General features: G+C 42.4%; 1 long non-coding RNA gene across 1 annotated transcript; it reads left to right on the top strand.

The window, feature by feature from the left end:
* The first annotated feature begins 16,033 nt into the window (after positions 1-16,033).
* On the top strand, positions 16,034-18,229 carry LOC136357150 (uncharacterized). The gene is made up of 3 exons (XR_010742283.1): positions 16,034-17,496; positions 17,609-17,732; positions 17,812-18,229. It is a non-coding gene; the product is annotated as an uncharacterized lncRNA (long non-coding RNA).
* Positions 18,230-19,409: the final 1,180 nt, after the last annotated feature.

Raw genomic sequence — 19,409 nt, 5'->3', positions numbered from 1 at the left:
CATTCGCCTTCCCCCTTCCCTCCTCTCTCTCGGGCGCCGCTCCGCCGCGCCGGTGGTCGCCGGCGGTGACCATCGGGGCGCGGGCGCGCCGCTCCCGTCGGCCGCGCCGGCGAGGCCGCCCTCGGGCGCGCCCTCGCGGCTGCCAAGTGGGCCCGGCCGTCAGCCGCCCGCGCCCGCGGGTGCGGCTGACGCGCGGGACCCACGGCGCCGACCGCCGCCAGCCGCGTGCGCCCGGTCCACCGTGGACCGTGGGGCTGACGCGTGGGCCCCACTTCCCGTGGACCCGGTCCGCGCGTCCCCTCCCTCGGCTGACGCAATAAATAGGATTTTTAATTGAAAATTAAATGAAGAAATTCGCAAATATCCATTTAAAGAGCATATAAACTTCAAATGGCCATATCTTGGCCATTTGAACTCGGAATTGGACCGTTCAAGTCTCTAATTTTTCCTTAAGAAGTCAAGAACCTATTTTTGTGCTTTGTTCCTGCTTGTTGTATGGAGTTTATTAGAGTAAAAGCCTTTTCTTTTCCGTTGGTCGTGTAGACGCTGCAGCTTCGGAAGATCCGCTCTTCGCGGAAGTTGAAGCCGGCGTTTGGGAAAGCGAGCAAGGCAAGTCACATCATCCTTGAGCATATTGAATCCCAGTTTATAAAATTATTTTGATTTAAATTAATGCATTACCGCTTTATTTAAATTCCCGCGTTATCACTGTTTTATTTAGCCCTACCTATTTACCTTTGTTATGACCTTATTATTATTGCTATTGTTATTATTACCTTGTCCACCCTAGAATAAACAAAACCCTAACTAGTGGACATTATATTCATGGTTCCACTAGTATGAATTTAGGTAGATGCTTCGCTGATTAATTAGGCAACATTAGGAGGTTTTATAACTTTAGACTTTGGGAATTCTCATATCATTTGGACACTTTGGAATTGTTGGATTATGGTGGAATTGGACATACACCTCTCTTCCTCTTTCAAAACCCCTAAAACCTGTTTTCGGTGGGGTTTGGGTGCATGCCAGTTATGGGAAGTAGCACCCCGGCCACTATAAGGATTAAGCTCGGGCCTCTGTTGCAAAGCACTACCGTACTAACCACATGTCTAATGGGTAAGGCTTAACTCGGTGCTCAGTCTAGTCCTGAACAAAAGGACACGGATAGAGATGGATGAAGTCGTTGCGACGATGGATATCTCTGAGGCAAATGAAGGCTACGCGAGCTGCGGCTCGGTAATCGAGATGTCTAGGCAAATGAAGACTACACGGGTCGGTGCCCGTTAGTCGAGATGCCATGGCACTGGACTAGTACGCGGGTGGTCTCACCCCTATGTGTGTGGCGCACCCGGTCTAGATCTTGTTGCTAGGGGCTCAACCCTGGCCTGCCTGTCCCGGGATACCGGCCGTAGGCAGGGTTGGGTCGGTACTTTTGTTCACGGCTAGGATGGGTGAAGGGTTATGTCACATCTTTACGACGGGTTCCAAGGCCATGGAATGCGGAGTAAAGATGTGTCTTGTGGGTAAAGATGTACACCTCTGATCAGAGTAAATCTATTCGAATAGCCGAGCCCTCGGATATGGGCAAGCCGAGCAATGTACCCAAGTCAGTGTTTTAATTCTTAAAATTTGCTCAACAACTAAAATATGGAATGGTTGGCCTGGGTTGGCTTGGGACGAGCTGGAACCCAGGTCGGGTTGCCAGTTCGGTCCGAATCATCGTAGGCCTTGGGTTAAGGCAGGTTCGTGAGGGTTCACGGCCTTGTTTAATAATATTGTGTAGCTCTAGGATCGTCTTTATAAAATAACTTTGGGCAACTAAGTGACTTTTAAATGCTGTTTACTGCAAAACCTAACCCCTATATTATTATCTCCTTGTACCCCCTTGCATTAATCATGCATCCGCCGGTGTGGCTTGCTGAGTACTGTGGTTGTACTCATTCTTGCTCAATCCTTCCCCTCTTCAGTAAGAGAAGCTTTGGAGAAGATGTCTTAGGTGGAGTCCTGGCTTATACCCCAGTTGAGCGCCTGTGAAGATGGAGCCGTAGGCCCGCTAGTCCGCTGCTGTTTATTTTTGATTGTCAGGCCTTAAGTGCCTTTGTAATAATGTAAATATTATCGATATAATAAAGATGTGTCTTTTATATCATGTTTGTGTGGTGTACCCCGGCTTTTCCTGGGACGGGGATTAATACACTAGCGTTCGGGAAAAGGAAATTTTCCCGGTCGCGACAGTTAATATTGCGCAATAAATTATTTAAGGATTTCTTTTATAGTAATAAACACAGTGAATCTTCTAAAATTCATATCTAATTCATCCGAGCTCCGTTTAATCCCATTCAAGTCTCAGTAAATCAAGAAAAATGTGTAGAATCCATTAAAAATGGTTTTGTTCTCTGTTTCAGTAGTCTTATAGCCTGTTTGCAATGTTTGCTTTGTATGTCGCTAGATTCCGATCCCTCCGACGCTCCGGTGTACTTCGAGATAGTCGCCGAGGTTCCCCCAGCAGCAGAGCAAGGCAAGTCATGCTTGTCACTTGAACATGTTGATCCCATATTGCAAATGCTCTATTGTTTCCTTTCAAATATTGCATTGTTTTATAATATTACTATGGGATGGTTACCTATTGTTACAGCCATGCTTTTTGGATACCATGCTCCTTTGTTAGCTTGGGTTATAACATGATTAGAGTTTGGACTAGGAATTGCTTAGCCTTGCTTAGTTCAACTAGATCACAATGGGGAAAATCATATTAATGTTTAGACTGTTAGTTCTAATGGTAATGTTGGTTTAATACCACCGCTCTGGTGTTGGTTAAATAAAATGAACCACATGGTGGGCTGTGGGTGCATGGTTTTGCTAGTCGCACCCATGGCAGTTAAGGACCGGTTCGCGGGATGCCCTGGAAGAATTTATCGTACTTACCACAAGCCAGCGTGGGCAACGGCTGGGCTTGTAGTGTAGCTTTCCTCTAGTCGACGCATCCAGGCAAGGGTGGGCGTGATGGAGCGGGGCGGGCCCTGCGACGGCCTCTGTCGCTTCCGGATTCACCTAGGCACGAGAGGGGACTGCCCGTTGCCCGCTGGGGACGGGGGTGAAACCTGAGGTGTGGTGTGCTTGGCTAGAGGGGGTTATGCGAAGGGTCCTGTCACGGCCTCTTTCCGGTATGTCGTGGTGGCATGTCGGCGCACGGAAACGTGTCGTGGGGCTGTGTCTTGTGGGTACAGTTGTACACCTCTGATCAGAGTAAAACTATTCGAATAGCCGTGCCCGCGGTTATGGGCGGTCAACCAGATTCACCGTGATTAGTCTCACCCTAGTGTAATCGGTTGAATTTGGATAGTTTAGGTGGATGGTTGGGCCTGTCGCAACGTGGGTTAGCGTTGGACAGCGGATGTTTAATACTGCTTAATTATTACAACTGTTTTCGCATTCAATTCCTGCTTATAAATGCCAGTATTTATGCAAATGAACCTGCTTAGCTATCCCTTGTTAAATCCCTGCATCATACCTCTATTCCGGTATGACTTGCTGAGTACAGTGGGTAGTACTCAGTCTTGCTCTACTTTTCCCCCCAACCTCAGAGCTCGAGTATGTGTCCGATGGCGGGTTCTCCGAGGAGTAGGCTTCGTCCGTGCCGTCGAGGATGCCTGTGGAGTGGTGTTCCCGCTGCAGTTCAAGTCAAGGATTAGCTCCAGTTATCTTTTGTTTTCCGCTGCATTTCTGTAAGACCTTTATAATGTTTGTAAGACGTGGATCTGTATGTCAACATTGTCGTTTGTGTACCCCGGCTGGTCCTGGACGGGGGTTTTAATACACATTCTGCTTGGAATTCTATTCGGGAATTTCTGGGCGTGACACCCTAGCTAGTAAATAATTATATACTAAGTCTAATTACAAATAAAATAATCTTATATTAAAACTCAAATAATATTACATGCTAAGACTAAAGTAGTCATGTATATGCTAAGTGTTTCGTGCGTATATGCTAAGTCTAATTAAGACTACAATAGTCAATTGCTACTTGTCGCACCAATTCCGTAGTCAATAATTACATACTAAGTCTAATTACAAATAAAGTAATATTATATTAAAACTCAAATAATATTACATGCTAAGACTAAAATAGTCATGTATGCTAAGTGTTTCGTGCGTATATGCTAAGTCTAATTAAGACTACAATAGTCAATTGCTAGGAGTCGCACCAATTCCGTAGTCAATAATGTCATACTAAGTCTAATTTGCAATAAAATAATCTTATATTAAAACTCAAATAATATTAGAACACTACACAATCTTATATGATAAGTCTAATTACAGGTCTAATAATCTTAATTAATTGCATTACAAATATAACAATCATTTATATTATTACGTCACTTGCCTGCTCCAATTCCTTCTAGGGCTAGCTCTTCCACTCAGGCTTGACGGACGACTCCGACAACACGTCTTTTCTGCAAGATACAAAAAGATGTATTAGGATAAATGCGAAGTAACATATATATATATATATATATATATATATATATATATATATATATATATATATATATATATATATATATATATATATATATATATATATATATATATATATATATATATATATATATATATATATATATATATATATATATATATATATATATATATATATATATATATATATATATATATATATATATATATATATATATATATATATATATATATATATATATATATATATATATATATATTGCATTTCACGTTAACGTTCGTCCTCGTTCGTTCGCTCGTTCACGTTCCCTAGCTCGTTCACGTTCGTTCGCTCGTTCTCATTCACGTTCGTTCGCTTGTTCTCATTCACGTTCGTTCCCTCGTTCTCGCTTGTCTTCGTTCGATCGTTCTCGTTCTCGCTCTCGTTCGTTCGATCGTTCTCGTTCTTGTTCACGTTCTCGCGGCAACGTACGTTGACGTGTTCGTTCTCGCTCTCGTTCGTTCGATCGTTCTCGTTCTCGTTCACGTTGTCGCGGCAACGTACGTTGACGTGTTCGTTCTCGCTCTCGTTCGTTCGATCGTTCTCGTTCTCGTTCGTTAACGGCGGTGTGGCGGCATCGGGGTGGCGGTTGGCGCGGCGGCGTGGCGGCGGCGGCGGCGGCGTGGCGACGGCGGCGGCGGCGTAGCGTTGCGGGGCCGTGGCGGCGGCGGCGTGGCGTGGCGGCGGCAGCGTGGCGTGGCGTGGCGGCGGCGGCGTGGCGTGGCGTGGCGGCGGCGGCGTGGCGTGGCGCCGGCGGCGGCGGCGTGGCAGTGGCATGCGGCGGCGGCGTTGCGCGGCGGCGAAGGCGGCGGCGTGGCGCGTCGTCGTCGTGGCGCGGCGTCTCGTGGCGGGCGGCGCGACGGAGAGAGATCGAGATCGGAGAGATCGAGATGCATGAAAGGAGATCTGGCGGCGGCGGCTCTCACCCCAGAGATGCGGCGGCAGCGGAGGAGGCGGAGGCGGCGGCGAGGACGACGAGCTCGAGACGACGGCGAGATACGGCGGCGTCGGCGCGGGGATTTGCCCTAGGCAGTGGCGGCGAAGGAGAGAGGCCGAGAGAGATCGATCGGCCGAAAACGTCTAAGTGTTGGTGAAGAAGACGAGGGCGCACCGGGAATATATATACCCCCGGATCTTTACTCCCGGTTGTTCTCAACAACCGGGACTAAAGATATCTTTAGTCCCGGTTGTTGAGAACAACCGGGAGTAAAGAAAAGATCTTTACTCCCGGTTGTTGAGAACAACCGGGACAAAATATTTACTCCCGGTTGTTGAGAACAACCGGGAGTAAAGAAAAGATATTTACTCCCGGTTGTTCTCAACAACCGGGACTAAAGATATCTTTAGTCCCGGTTGTTCTCAACAACCGGGAGTAAATATCTTTTCCCGCTATTTCGAAATTCTTTTTAAACCCGGTTAGGGTTAAGAACCGGGACTAAAGATTATAGCACTGCATATGATTTTCGCTTACATATGTGTTTATAAAATAGAAGTTAATGCATTAACATTATTTAAAGTACAAAGATTAATGACAATTACTTCGAAAAATTATTTTTGTCTGTAATAAATTAAGTGGATAAATCGTAATAAGCAAATATAATTAATAAAAATTCCAATAATCATATATACTTAGCATATATATGAATGATATTATTATATTGGTAAAAACTCTAATTAAGATATGTATGTACATACTGCATGATTTAAAATTAATAAAAATTGTAATCATCATATGTACTTAGCGTAGGAATTATATTAAATTAAATGCTAAAAACTCTAATTAACATATGTAAATGCCACATGCATGATTTAAACCTTTTAAAAATTCGAATAGTCATATATAAGTAGCATATGAAAGATAGTAAATTAAATTGTGAAAAACTCTAATATATGAATGATAGTTTTAAAAATATATTAAATTTAATACTTTTAAAAATTCTCCAGTCAATTATAATTAGCATATGAATGATAGTAAATTAAATGTTAAAAACTCTAATTAACATATGAAATTGCCACTTGCGTGATTTAAAACTTTTAAAAATCCTCTAGTCAATTATAATTAGCATATGAATGCTAGTAAATTAAATGTTAAAAACTCTAATTAACATACATATGAAATTGCCACCTGTGTGATTTAAAACTTTTAAAAATTGTAAGTATCACATATAACTAGCATATACATGATTTAAACTTGTTGAAACCTCTAATAATCGTGCGTAATTAACATATGCCATACATCAATTGATTTATATGGATAATCAATACATCCAAAATAGTTTACATCGTGTACACAATAATTACGGCACGTACTTTCTCCTCACTATTGTTCCCTCCTTATGATCGCTGCGTGAGTAAGGGGTGTCTTCATTTGATAGGAGGATGCTAGGGTCAATCGTCACCGTGAAAGGGGGTTGCCCATCCAACTGATCGTAATCCTCGTCAGTCTTGTCCTCAACTCCGACGATTTTTCTTTTGCCTGGGAGAACCACTTGACGCTTAGGCTCATCAGGCCCTCTGCCCTTCTTTCCTTTGCTAGACATGTCCTTCACGAAAAAGACTTGCGTTACATCATTGGCAAGGACAAAAGGTTCGTCCGAGTATCCAACCTTGTTAAGGTCAACAGTTGTCATCCCACTGTCATCAATCATTACGCCTCCACCAGTCAACCTAACCCATTGGCACCGGAACAGAGGAACCTTGAGAGGACCATAGTCAAGTTCCCATATGTCCTCAATGGCACCGTAATACGTGGCAGTTGTTCCATCGTGTCCCATGGCATCGACACGAACAGCGCTGTTTTGGTTCGTGCTCTTCATGTCTTGGGCTCTCGTGTAGAATGTGTACCCATTGATCTCATATCCCTGGAATGTCGCGATCGACCCAGACGGTCCCCTCGCCAGGAAGGCAAGTTGTTGGTTGATCAACTCGTTACCCATGAGATGTTGTCGTAGCCACGCGGGGAAAGTATCAATGTGATGCCGTGTAATCCATGCATCGGACTTACCGATGTTCCTGGCGCAAACTAGAGCCAAGTGCTCCTCGATGTAAGGAGCTACCAATGAAGAGTGTTGCAGAACAGTGAAATGGGCTTTACGGAATAAATTGTTGTCTACCGTCGTTATTGCTTTCCTTCCGAGAGTTCCCTTTCCCCGTAGTCTCCCTTCATGGCGTGATTCAGGTACCTCGATTGGGCGAAGGTCTTCGATAAATTCTACGCAAAATTCGATGACCTCCTCTGTTCCATAACCCTTGGCGATGCTTGCCTCTGGACGAGCACGGTTACGAACATACTTCTTCAGAACGCCCATGTACCTCTCGAAAGGAAACATGTTGTGTAGGTACATAGGCCCGAGAATACGGATCTCTTTCACAAGGTGACAAAGCAGATGCGTCATTATATTGAAAAATGAAGGTGGAAATATCAACTCAAAACTGACGAGACATTGCACCACTTCATTCTGAAGGGCTTCTAATCTATCCGGATCGATGACCTTTTGCGAAATTGCGTTCATGAATGCACATATCTTTGTTATTGTTGCCCGGACATTGTCTGGAAGGATACCCCTTATTACAACTGGTAGCAGTTGTGTCATCAACACGTGACAGTCATGAGACTTTAGGTTTGTGAACTTCTTCTCCTTCGTGCTTATTATTCGCTTGATATTCGTGGAGTATCCAGACGGTACCTTTATGCTCTCCAAGCATTCAAACATACTTTCCTGCTCTGCCTTGCTAAGAGTGTAGCTGGCTGGACTCAAGTAATGGCTTCCTTTCTCCTTTGGTTCCGGGTGAAGGTCGCCGCGTTGTTCCATATGCTTCAGATCATTACGTGCTTCCAGTGTATCTTTCGACTTTCCGTATACACCTAGGAAGCCAAGAAGGTTTACGCAAAGGTTCTTAGTGAGGTGCATCACGTCGATTGAGTGGCGTACGTCCAAGAATTCCCAATATGGTAACTCCCAAAATATAGAGTTCTTTTTCCACATCGCCGCGTGACCATCTTCGCTCTCTATATGCTGGCTTCCAGGCCCCTTTCCGAACACTACTTTAAGATCTTTAACCATAGCAAACACTGTTTTCCCGCTGCGATGTTTAGGCTTCGTACGGTGGTCGGCCTTATGTTCGAAGTGCTTGCCTTTCTTCCGTACCGGGTGGTTTGCTGCAAGGAATCGACGATGACCCATGTATATAACCTTCCTACAGTGGTTAAGATACGTACTTTCTGTTTCATCCATACAGTGAGTGCAAGCCTTGTACCCCTTGTTGGACTGTCCGGATAGGTTGCTAAGTGCAGGCCAATCGTTGATGGTTACGAACAGCAGCGCTCGTAGGTTAAACTCCTCCTGTTTGTCCTCGTCCCACACGGGGACACCTTCCTTCTTCCACAACTGTTTAAGATCTTCGACCAGTGGTCTTAGGTACACGTCGATGTCGTTACCAGGTTGCTTGGGGCCTTGAATAATAATTGGCATCATTATGTACTTCCTCTTCATGCATAGCCAGGGGGGGAGGTTGTAGATACACATCGTAACGGGCCAAGTGCTATGGCCGCTGCTCATCTCTCCAAAAGGATTCATGCCATCCGTACTCAAACCAAACCGTATGTTTCGTGCGTCCTTTCCAAATTCTTTAAATTTTCTGTCGATGTTTCGCCATTGCGAACCATCGGCGGGGTGTCTCAGCATCCCGTCCTGTTGACGCTCTTCAGCGTGCCATCGCAACATTCTAGCATTCCCCTTGTTCCTGAACAAACGCCTTAGCCGTGGTATTATAGGGAAATACCACATCACCTTAGCAGGAATTCTCTTCTTTCTTAGCTGCCCGTCAACTTCTCCTGGATCGTCCCGTCTAATCTTGTATCGTAGTGCTTTGCAAACAGGGCATGCTTCTAGGTTCTCATACTCCTCACCGCGATATAGGATACAATCGTTCGGACATGCGTGAATCTTATGAACTTCCAGTCCTAACGGGCAGACTATCTTCTTAGCCTCGTACGTTGTCTCGGGCAATTTGTTTCCCCCCGGAAGAATGTTCTTGACGAGTTTCAATAAATCGCCAAATGCCTTGTCACTAACCCCATTTTTTGCCTTCCATTGCAACAACTCCAGAGTGGTATCTAACTTTTTGTGCCCCTGCTCGCAACCTGGGTACAACGAAGTTCTGTGGTCCTCCAACATCTTGTCCAATTTATGGGCCTCCTTTTCACTTTCGCAGTCTTCCCTAGCGTCCTGCAACATCTGACCAAGATCATCCGCAACGTCGTTACCATCAGCAGCTATTTCCTCCTCGCCCATTTGATTTCCTTCAAATCCAACATACTGAGCAAAGTCCGGAATATTGTCGTCTTCCACTTCATCTTCTTCCATTTCAACACCTTGCTCTCCGTGGGATGTCCAACAATTATAGCTTGGCATGAACCCCGACTCAAACAAGTGGAAATGAATAGTCCTGGATGCAGAATACTCCTTCTGATTCTTACACTTATTGCATGGACAACAAATAAAACCCATTTGCCTATTAGCTTCGGCCACTCTCAAAAAATAGTGCACGCCGTCAATAAACTCTTTGGACCGCCGGTCAGCGTACATCCATTGCCGATCCATCTACATGAGTCAAAAAAACCGTACACAAATAATTATTCTTACAATAATGACAGTCATACAATAATTATAAGATATCTTTATTCATACAAAAATCATAAAATATTACACCAAATAATTCTTAAAAACTATTTGTAAAGTTTTAAACTAATTTTAATGTGTTTTACTTCTTTTAATTTTCATTTTAGTTTGTTTTCTATTATTTAAGATTAACTTTCACTAGAGTTTTCCTTCTCAACTATTTTATAAAACCTTGTTTAGCAAATGAACTAAATTTCTATATATTCTTTCTTCCCCACACACATTTTCTCTCTCATCAACTTACAACTAAATTTTGGAGACAAAAAAAGTGTGCAAAACATAGGTGCAAATGTAGTATGACAAAAAAAAACATTGGAGGATGAAGTTGCAAACCTTTTAGGCACCTCCGATTTGTATGTAATCACCAAAATAAATTCAATAGAAATTTTGGCATGACCTCCCCTCTTTTTTGAAGAAATTTTGAAGCTTGCTCGGGCAGCTGGAGGAGGAAGAAGACATATATATAGGGGTGGGACTTTAGTCCCGGTTGGTAGCACCAACCGGGGCTAAAGATCACCGGGATCTTTAGTCCCGGTTGGTATTACCAACCGGGACTAAAGTTAAGATCTTTAGTCCCGGTTGGTGATCCCGGGGGGGGCCTGACAGGCCCTGACAGCATTCGAACCGGGACTAAAGATGATCTTTAGTCCCGGTTGGTAACACAAACCGGGACTAAAGATCAAATATGCCCGTTACCCTTTTGAACCGGGACTAAAGATCATCTTTAGCCCCGGTTTTTATTGCATCCGGGACTATTGTGGAAATCGGCCGACCGACGAAAGATGGTTTCTCCACCAGTGACCCACTCACTAATAAGGGCATCACCAGTAGAAAAAAAATTGAAAATATATCTTTTTTTATAATAATTCGCGTTTATATACATGCATGTGACGGAGTTACGAAAATATACCTAACCTGCGGCGCGGCGTGGCGATACGGGAGCGACGCGCAAGCGCAGATTAGAGGCACGGGACTGGTGGCCGGAGCAGTCCCGCAGGTTAGAGGAGCAGGACCGACGCGGTTCCGCATCTCGGGCATGCAGCACCGGCGCAGTCCCGCTGGGCAGCAGAGCGGCACGCGGGCGCAGATTAGAGGCGCGGGACTGGTGGCCGGAGCGGTCCCGCAGGTTAGAGGAGCAGGACCGACGCGGTTCCGCATCTCGGGCATGCAGCACTGGAGCAGTCCTGCTGGGCAGCAGAGCGGCACGCGGTGGAGTGCGGGACGGGCAAGCGGCATCGACTCGGTCCCGCACGCTACGGTGCCGCACACTGGAAGTATGGCACCGCTCTTTATCGCACAGTAAAAGCAAGTTCCCAGATCATATGAGTCCTAGGCTTTTGCGTACAGGAAAAATAAATCCAATCACTCCTAAACTTTTGCGCAAACTAAAAACAAATAGATGCTAAACTTTTGCGCACAGTTAAAACAAATCAACCACTGATTCACGTGAATTGTGCAGGACCTACACGGTCGCGCGGGTTGGAGAAGCAGGACCGACGCGGTCACGCGGGACCGAAGCACTCCTACACTTTGGGAGCACGAGACTGACACTCCCGCATGACCACCCTGTGGGACCGTGCCGCTCCCGCATGGGTGCTGCTTTGCGGTTCTGTCCTCTCTATCCCGCCCACGTGAAGTTGTCTGCCACGATGCCTACTGCTCTTAAGGGTAGACAAAATATGAATCTGTGCCGTCAATACTGTAAGCATAGTGAAAACGTCAATCATGTCGTTTCTTTTCATTTGGAGCTCACACCATAAGAGAAGAGGGAGGGTGGTGCGCCTGCAGAAGATAGAAGAGATGCGCAGAAGAGAGAAGAGATGCTGCTCCTGCAAAAGAGAGAGTAGCATTCTGGAAGAGAGGAGAGTTGCTGCTCCTGCAGAAGGGAGATCTGCACAGAAGAGAAAACATTTTGATGAGCTTGCAGCAAGAGAAGAAATAGAGGTAAATTAGTAATATAAATATTATTAAGTATAGATTTAGTGAAGTCTTATGTATTAGATGTAATTATTAGTGTATTGGATACGTAATAATTTAGACAGTGTGCATATATTACATGTAAATAGTTCGGTTATATGGTAAGTTTAGAAATTTTAGGTACCACTTAAGTTAGAAGTATATATAGTATGAATGTAGTTTGAATATAGAAAAAGTTTAGTATTATATTTTGTTGTACATAAGACGTGCATAAATTTTTTACTAGTGTGTTAGGCAGTAGGGAGAAATGTATATATTTCAAAATTTCTTTAGTTGTATGTACAATATCTGAATGAGATAGAGAAACGAGTAAAAAAATATATTAGTATGAAGATAGAATGGTTTTAGTATTATGATTTCGTGTACAATATAAGGGGAAAATTTTACTAGTATTTAGAGCCGTGCCGCGCGAGTAACTGAAAGTGGTAAGAATTTTTTTTAGTGCAGTGTACCATTTGAGAGTGAATAAGACAAATGAAAGAATACAATTTAGAGGTAATTTGCATGACGGTTGGGATTATTATAAATAGTATGGATTTTGCAAAATTTATTATTGAAATATCTTCATTATTTTGAAGGTTATAAGTGTGAACGTGGTGCATTAAATTTAGAAATTACAAGTTCAGAGAAGGAGGGGAAATAAATAGGAGATATAGAGGTAAGCATGTATATATTTTTATGTGTTTAAATTTGGTAATTATTATTATGTTTTTAAATTTGCTGTCATCTCTAGCAAAATTATTTTAGTATTATGTTTTATTGTACATAATACATGGATAAATTTCAATAGTATTTAGAGCCGCGCCACACGGAAAATAATATGTAAAAAAATTGGAATACATTAATATGTAGCCATGAACCATTTGTTACATTTGGATAGTAATAATATAATATTTTAATTGTTGCTTAACCTTTGAAATACCAAATTAAAAGTCAATTAAGGGATTCATTAAATGTGCAAATAATTTAGGGAATAAAATTTTCTTAAAAAATCATGGCGCGAGTTAATTTTCTGAAATTCTCCATGAACTAAAATACTCTATGGAATTTTCGAAGCTATATTGGTAATTTTAAAAGTGTAATAACAATTTCAGAAATTATTGAAAACATAAAAGCAAAGAAAATACCTCAATTAGTATTGGGCTGATTTCAACCCATTTGAGGAGGGTGTAGGAAAGTGGATAAAATCAGCCCACCTATTGGACTCTAGTCTTTGGTGATTTTAGCCCATTTTGATTTCAGCTCACTAGCTGATGAGTGTAGGAAATGGGCCGAAATCAGCCCAACAGTGATGGAGGGATTTGACGGAAAAGCTAATTGGCGCGTACGCGCCACCGGCGCGCACGCCGGCCCACTCGGCCCATCTTCGGAGCGCACGCGCTGGCCCTCACGGGTGCTTTTTTTTTTTTTTTTTGCAAGCGTCGCGTTTCTTTCTCTATTTTTTTTCTTGTTGACTATCGCACGCGTGTAGGAGTCAAGATTTAAAACTTTCAACTCAAGATTTTTTGAAATTTTAAACTCAGATTTAAAAACTTTTAACTCGGATTTGAAAACTTTCAAGTCGGATTTAAAAACTTTTAACTCGGTTTTGAAAATTTTCAACTTGGATTTAAAAGCTTTTAATTCAAGATTTAAAAACTTTCAACTTGGATTTGAAAATTTTCAAGTCGGATTTAAAAACTTTCAAGTCGAATTTGAAAACATTCAACTTGGATTTAAAAACTTTCAAGTCGAATTTGAAAACTTTCCACTTGGATTTGAAAACTTTCAACTCGGATTTAAAAACTTTCAATTCATACTTGAAAACTTTCAACTCGGATTTGAAAACTTTCAATTCAGACTTGAAAACTTTCAATTCGGATTTAAAAACTTTCAACTGAAGATTTGAAACTTTCAACTTAAATTTAAAAAAATTCAAGTCAAGATTTGAAAACTTAACTCGGGTTTGAAAACTTTTAACTTAAATTTAAAAACTTTCACCTTAAAATTCAAAATATTTGACTTAAATTTGAAAACTTCCATATCAAAATTCAAAACATTCAAAAAAAATACGCATGCTCACAATTAAAAAAAACTGAAAAGAAAATAGAAAAAAAGAAAACAGTGGCGTCAAAATAGGAGATTGAGAAAAAAAAAGAGAAAAAAGGAAATGCGTCAAAATAGGAGATTGAAAAAAAAGAAAAATGAAGGGACGCTAGTTGGCGCGCGCCAGCTCCTTTCCTGGCACGCATGCGCGCCCTAGCAACCCCCGAGATTTGATTTGTTTTTCATTTAAACTAATTCCTAAAATGATGTTTGCGATGTAAAAATTAATTGGTCGAACAATGGTCGAGGGCAACACTCGATATTGTTAACGAATCCAGACCGTACGACTGTCGTACATACGCGTTGTACATGTTGTGGTACACTGCACAAACATGTGTACGCCTTGTGACAATAGGGAATCCAGATATTTCTAAAATGGCTGACGTGGACGCGCTGTACCCTATGCAGTCAGCGCCAGTTACCCATCTGACGGTAACATATTATGCACTAAATTTTTAATGGAAACAATAATCTTACCGCAACCTGTAATCATTGTAATATTTATTTTCGTAGGGCGATATTGCAGAGGAACTATATGCTGACACAACCTCACTGTGGGAGAAGCTGTGTGACAATATAGCTAGGTCCCGCGAGGACATGATGTCTGCTCTGGACCGAATGCAATGGAAATTCAAACGTATTATGCGGGCGGCATCGTGTAGGCATGCATCAGAAGTCCACTATCCCATAGGACACAGGTTTACAGACCCCCTACCGGAACGACCATCTACCTCTTCTAGGCCTTCCACTTCTAGGGCTTCCACATCGGCAAAACCCTCAGCTTCCACACGTCCTAGGCCGTCGGCAAGGCCTGTAGCACCGTCTATGATAATCTGACCAAACAATGCAGGTAAAGCCTATTATGATACAAATAGTTTTCGAGCATACTACTTGTTAATTCGTAGTAAATAAATGATTCTTTACAGGTAGCACGCATGTGGTTAGGCCTATACCAACTACAACAGGAGGATCACAGTGGCATCAAGGGTTCACATCGGTACCAGATAGAAACTATTTCACAAAATATTTTTACACAGATGACTTACTAACATGTACTACTGTATATAGTCAAGCATTCACACGCCTCTAATAAACCTGTTACAAGATATGTATATGAAAACATATGAATTATATTAGGTGCACGAATTATTTTTAATCATTATAGTTATGGCAACCTTTCTCTAAATTAAACTAAAAGCTCTACGTATTATTATGAAAATTGTCCAAAAATTTAGCTCTTTTTCATGCACAATTTTTTAAGTACAAGTGGCCTAACTTATAGAATTAATTGTTGTACCCAATGCTAATTTAATTTAGGGACTTAAAAGTACAATACACACTATTTTTATGGACTAATTTTTGGAATATACCAAAATTAGGTGGTGGTTTTGCCTTTTGTTTTCTGAACAAAACTGGTGCTATTTTTGAATTTGAAAGTGCATCTAGGCCCCTAATGATTTTGGTGATTAATTACAATGCGATTAGAGAGGACTAACATTTTTATTTAAGCAAATGTGAAGGTTGTTATGTCCTCAATGAGTTAGCGTAATGCATATCCCGCCGAATACGTTGATGTGATGTGATGCGGCAAATGAGCAAATGGTATTTTGTACGTTTTCGTTTCCTTGAGTTAATAGGAAAGCCGCACTATTAAGAGGGATGATGCATTGACATACGAGGAGTGATCAAAGTGCTCAAAATCTATTTTTAAAAAAGTGTTTCTCAGTTTGGTGTGTTCTGGATTTTTTTGGAGTTTTCCGAAACTCATTTTCGGACTTTCCGAAAACACATAGAACCAGATTTTCGCTAAATTTTCGGATATGTCCGAAAGTGATTTTCGGACTTTCCGAAAAAGACTGCGAAGGCAAAAGTGGTTCCGTATATTTTCGGACTTGTCCGAAACTGATTTTCGGACAGTAGAGTCAATTTCGCTTCTGTATATTATCGGACTTGTCCGAAAGTTATTTTCGGACTTTTCCGAGAACATCCAGAAGGATGTTGTTGGTACTGGAAATTTTCGGACTTGTCCGAAAAGTTTTCGGAATGTCCGAAAAATCCTTCGTTGACTTTGCTGTTGGTGCTGAGCTGGAATTTTCGGACATGTCCGAAAATCTTTCGGAATATCCGAAAATCTCAATTATTGTGCATAACGGGCAGAATCTGGGCTGTGGCTATAAATAGCCCCCTCCCCTCACTTGTGAGGGCTGCTGGTTCCATTCCAATCATTTGTGCCCTTGGCTTGCTCTCTCTCTTGCACTTTTGAGCCTTGTTTTCTTGTTTCTCCTCTCACCCGTGTTCGATTTGGATTTGGTGTGTGTGTGAGAGTTGTGGATTCGAGTTTGTGGGAGTGCTTGTTGTTGACTTCGTGAAGATTTGTGAGCACTTTCATCATCTCTGGGAGTTCTTTGCTTCATTTGTTATTCTTGGAGGTTGAGGACTCCTAGGCGGCTAGGTGTCGCTCCCGAGCCACCGATCTACTTGTGGTTGGCCAGGAGAAGTTTGTGAAGGTCGGATCTCACCTCCGAAAGGGAAGAGATACCCTTAGTGGAAGGAGGAGTGCTTAGTGCAACCTCTTAAGGAAAGGGTTAGCTAAGACCCGGCTCTTAGTGAGCTCCTCAACGGAGAGTAGAATCCCCTCAAGGATTCGAACTTCGGGAACAACCTTGTGAGCTTCATCTTTGGTGACTTTACTTCCTCCCTCTCCACTAGCTTTGCTTGTTTGAGCCGCTACAGGTCTAGTTGCTGTTTGTGCTAGCATATTCTTGTTGTAGGCAGCTAGATCTAGGATTTACTTTGCTGTTTGTGCTGACTTCGAAAATTTTCGGATATATCCGAAAATTTCGGAAATATCCGAAAATTACTGCTTCCGCTTTTAATTGAATTTTTGAATTAGCCTATTCACCCCCCTTTAGGCCTAATTGACACTTTCAGAATTCAATATTCACCTATAGAGATTATTGTAGGTAGTACATCAGTGATCCCTTCTATTCCGCATGCAAGTACCACTAGTGAATGGCAGGGAGGGTTTGCGCGGTTCGCAGGATCCAGCCAAATGGTTCCCTCGATGCGTATAGAAGATGGAAGCTCGTAGTTCCTTGTAGGGTACACAACGTTTTTCGGTAGTTCAATAAACACACATGTTAATATTCATCATTTTGTAATTTACTGAGTCACAAACATATTTGCTTATTTTTGCAGGTGTACCTTAAGTTAACATGCCCATGTTTCCAACGGGTATGAACGATCAGTGGCATGAAGTTTCCACATACAACACTAGTTCATACATAATGTGTTTTATTTTTGACGATCTTTATGTTGCTATATTAAATTAGCGCTACACCTACAGGGGATGTACCAAATGTCCATAAATAAAAGCGCACAACCACAAGGACCAAGCTTTTTTTTGGAGATGTTAGGCCAAGGAGATTGTTTGTTAAGTCAACCACCTATCATGCAACCACAAACAACAGGTACAAATTATAATTTACTACAAAATATTTTAGTTCCAGTATGTGTGTACACTACAACTTTGGATTCAATGTTTTGTAGGAATGTACACCGCCGAACAAATGATGGGATATGCTGGCAGCACACAGTCATACGGAGAACCATGTAGCTACGGTTGGGGGTCGTCAATAGCACAGCACTAGTTAGGACCGTCGCAGCTTGATGACCCGCTTCCAATAACTCAGCCGACCCAAGATTACGGGCACGTTGATTTCAGCGGTGTTGAGGTGGCATGTAGGTTTGTCCGTGAGCGACATTCACCTGAAAGATTATCGTTGTCAGGACGCAGATCTCTAGCTGGTGCTAGAAGAAAGGGAAAGAAAAAAGACACTACCACATCAAGAAATTTCGATGATGAGGCTAATGAGTAGAATGATTTTATATTTTGCTTGTTCGAACTAATCTGTAATGTTGTGTGTTAAAACTTTTTCATGTGTCAGCTATGTTTCTAAATAAATAAATTCGAAATATTTACCTGCCTTTCCTTCACGAACACTTCCAAATATTTACCTTTACACAACACTTCAGTGGGTTTGAATGCTTGGCGAATTCACGACATTATCTTATGGTAAGCCGGCCCCCAATACGCACCATAAATCATCGCGTTCTCAGTTCATACCACAAGATAGGGCCTGTGAATTTGCCAAGCGCACTAACCTATTGAAGTTTACACCAATGATAAACTCTACGAATATGAGTTACATGCTATACTTGAGTCTGCTTCTTTCGTTTCGTAACGTTCCTTTTATAGGCACTCGACGAGTAGGCTCTATAACCAGACAACAAAAAATTTTCGGCAGGCAACACGTGAAAAAAAAATCTAGGACTAGAGGAGAGAATCACTCTCTCCTTTGTTTGTGCCTGAGGATGTCACATGGAGCCAGAGCCATGGGATAAAATAACTTTCGGCGGATAAAAATAACTTTTGGTACGGTCCCGCGCAATGGAGATGCGGAGAGCGTGCGATCTCGCGTGTTAGGAAAGCGGCACCGAAGCCCCAAGGGACCGGCTCGGTGCCGCAGCTTGGTAGTGCGGGACCGCTTTGGTCCCAGGCCACCACTCTGCGTGACCGGCCACGCCGGCAGCCGGTCCCGCGGGCTACAGGAACGCGCACAGCCACCGCATGGGACCAACTCGGTACCGCAGCCCTGGTCTGCGCGACCCAACCGGTCCCGCACTCCCATGCTGTGGTACCGTGCTCCCGTGCCGCCGGTCTGCGGTATCGTCTCGCTCCTGCATCCGGCATCTCCAACTCGCGGAATAGGTATATTTTTGATATACCTCACCACCCATGTATATAAACGCAAATTATGAAAAAAAATATATTTTCAAATTTAACACATCACCAGTATACTTTGGCCTTTTTTTAATAGATAATACCGTTATTTTTAAATACATGTTTGACCATTCATCCTATTCAAAATTTTGATGTAAACGTATAAAATGTAAATCATGATTAAAGTATTTTAAGTGATAAAATGACTTGCAATGAAAAAAAATAATAATTACTTAATTTTTTAAATAAGATGAATGGTCCAACGTGTGATAAAAAATTAACGGCGTCATCTATTAAAAAAATAGAGGTAGTATATGATAAAAATGATTCATATAGATGGACCACATACATAAACTTTAACTAT

This window comes from Oryza sativa, chromosome 7, assembly GCF_034140825.1.
Source record: "Oryza sativa Japonica Group chromosome 7, ASM3414082v1".
Classification (NCBI taxonomy): Eukaryota; Viridiplantae; Streptophyta; class Magnoliopsida; order Poales; family Poaceae; genus Oryza; species Oryza sativa.
Note: the sequence above shows the minus strand (reverse complement) of the source record. Positions and strands in the feature narration are given on the sequence as shown.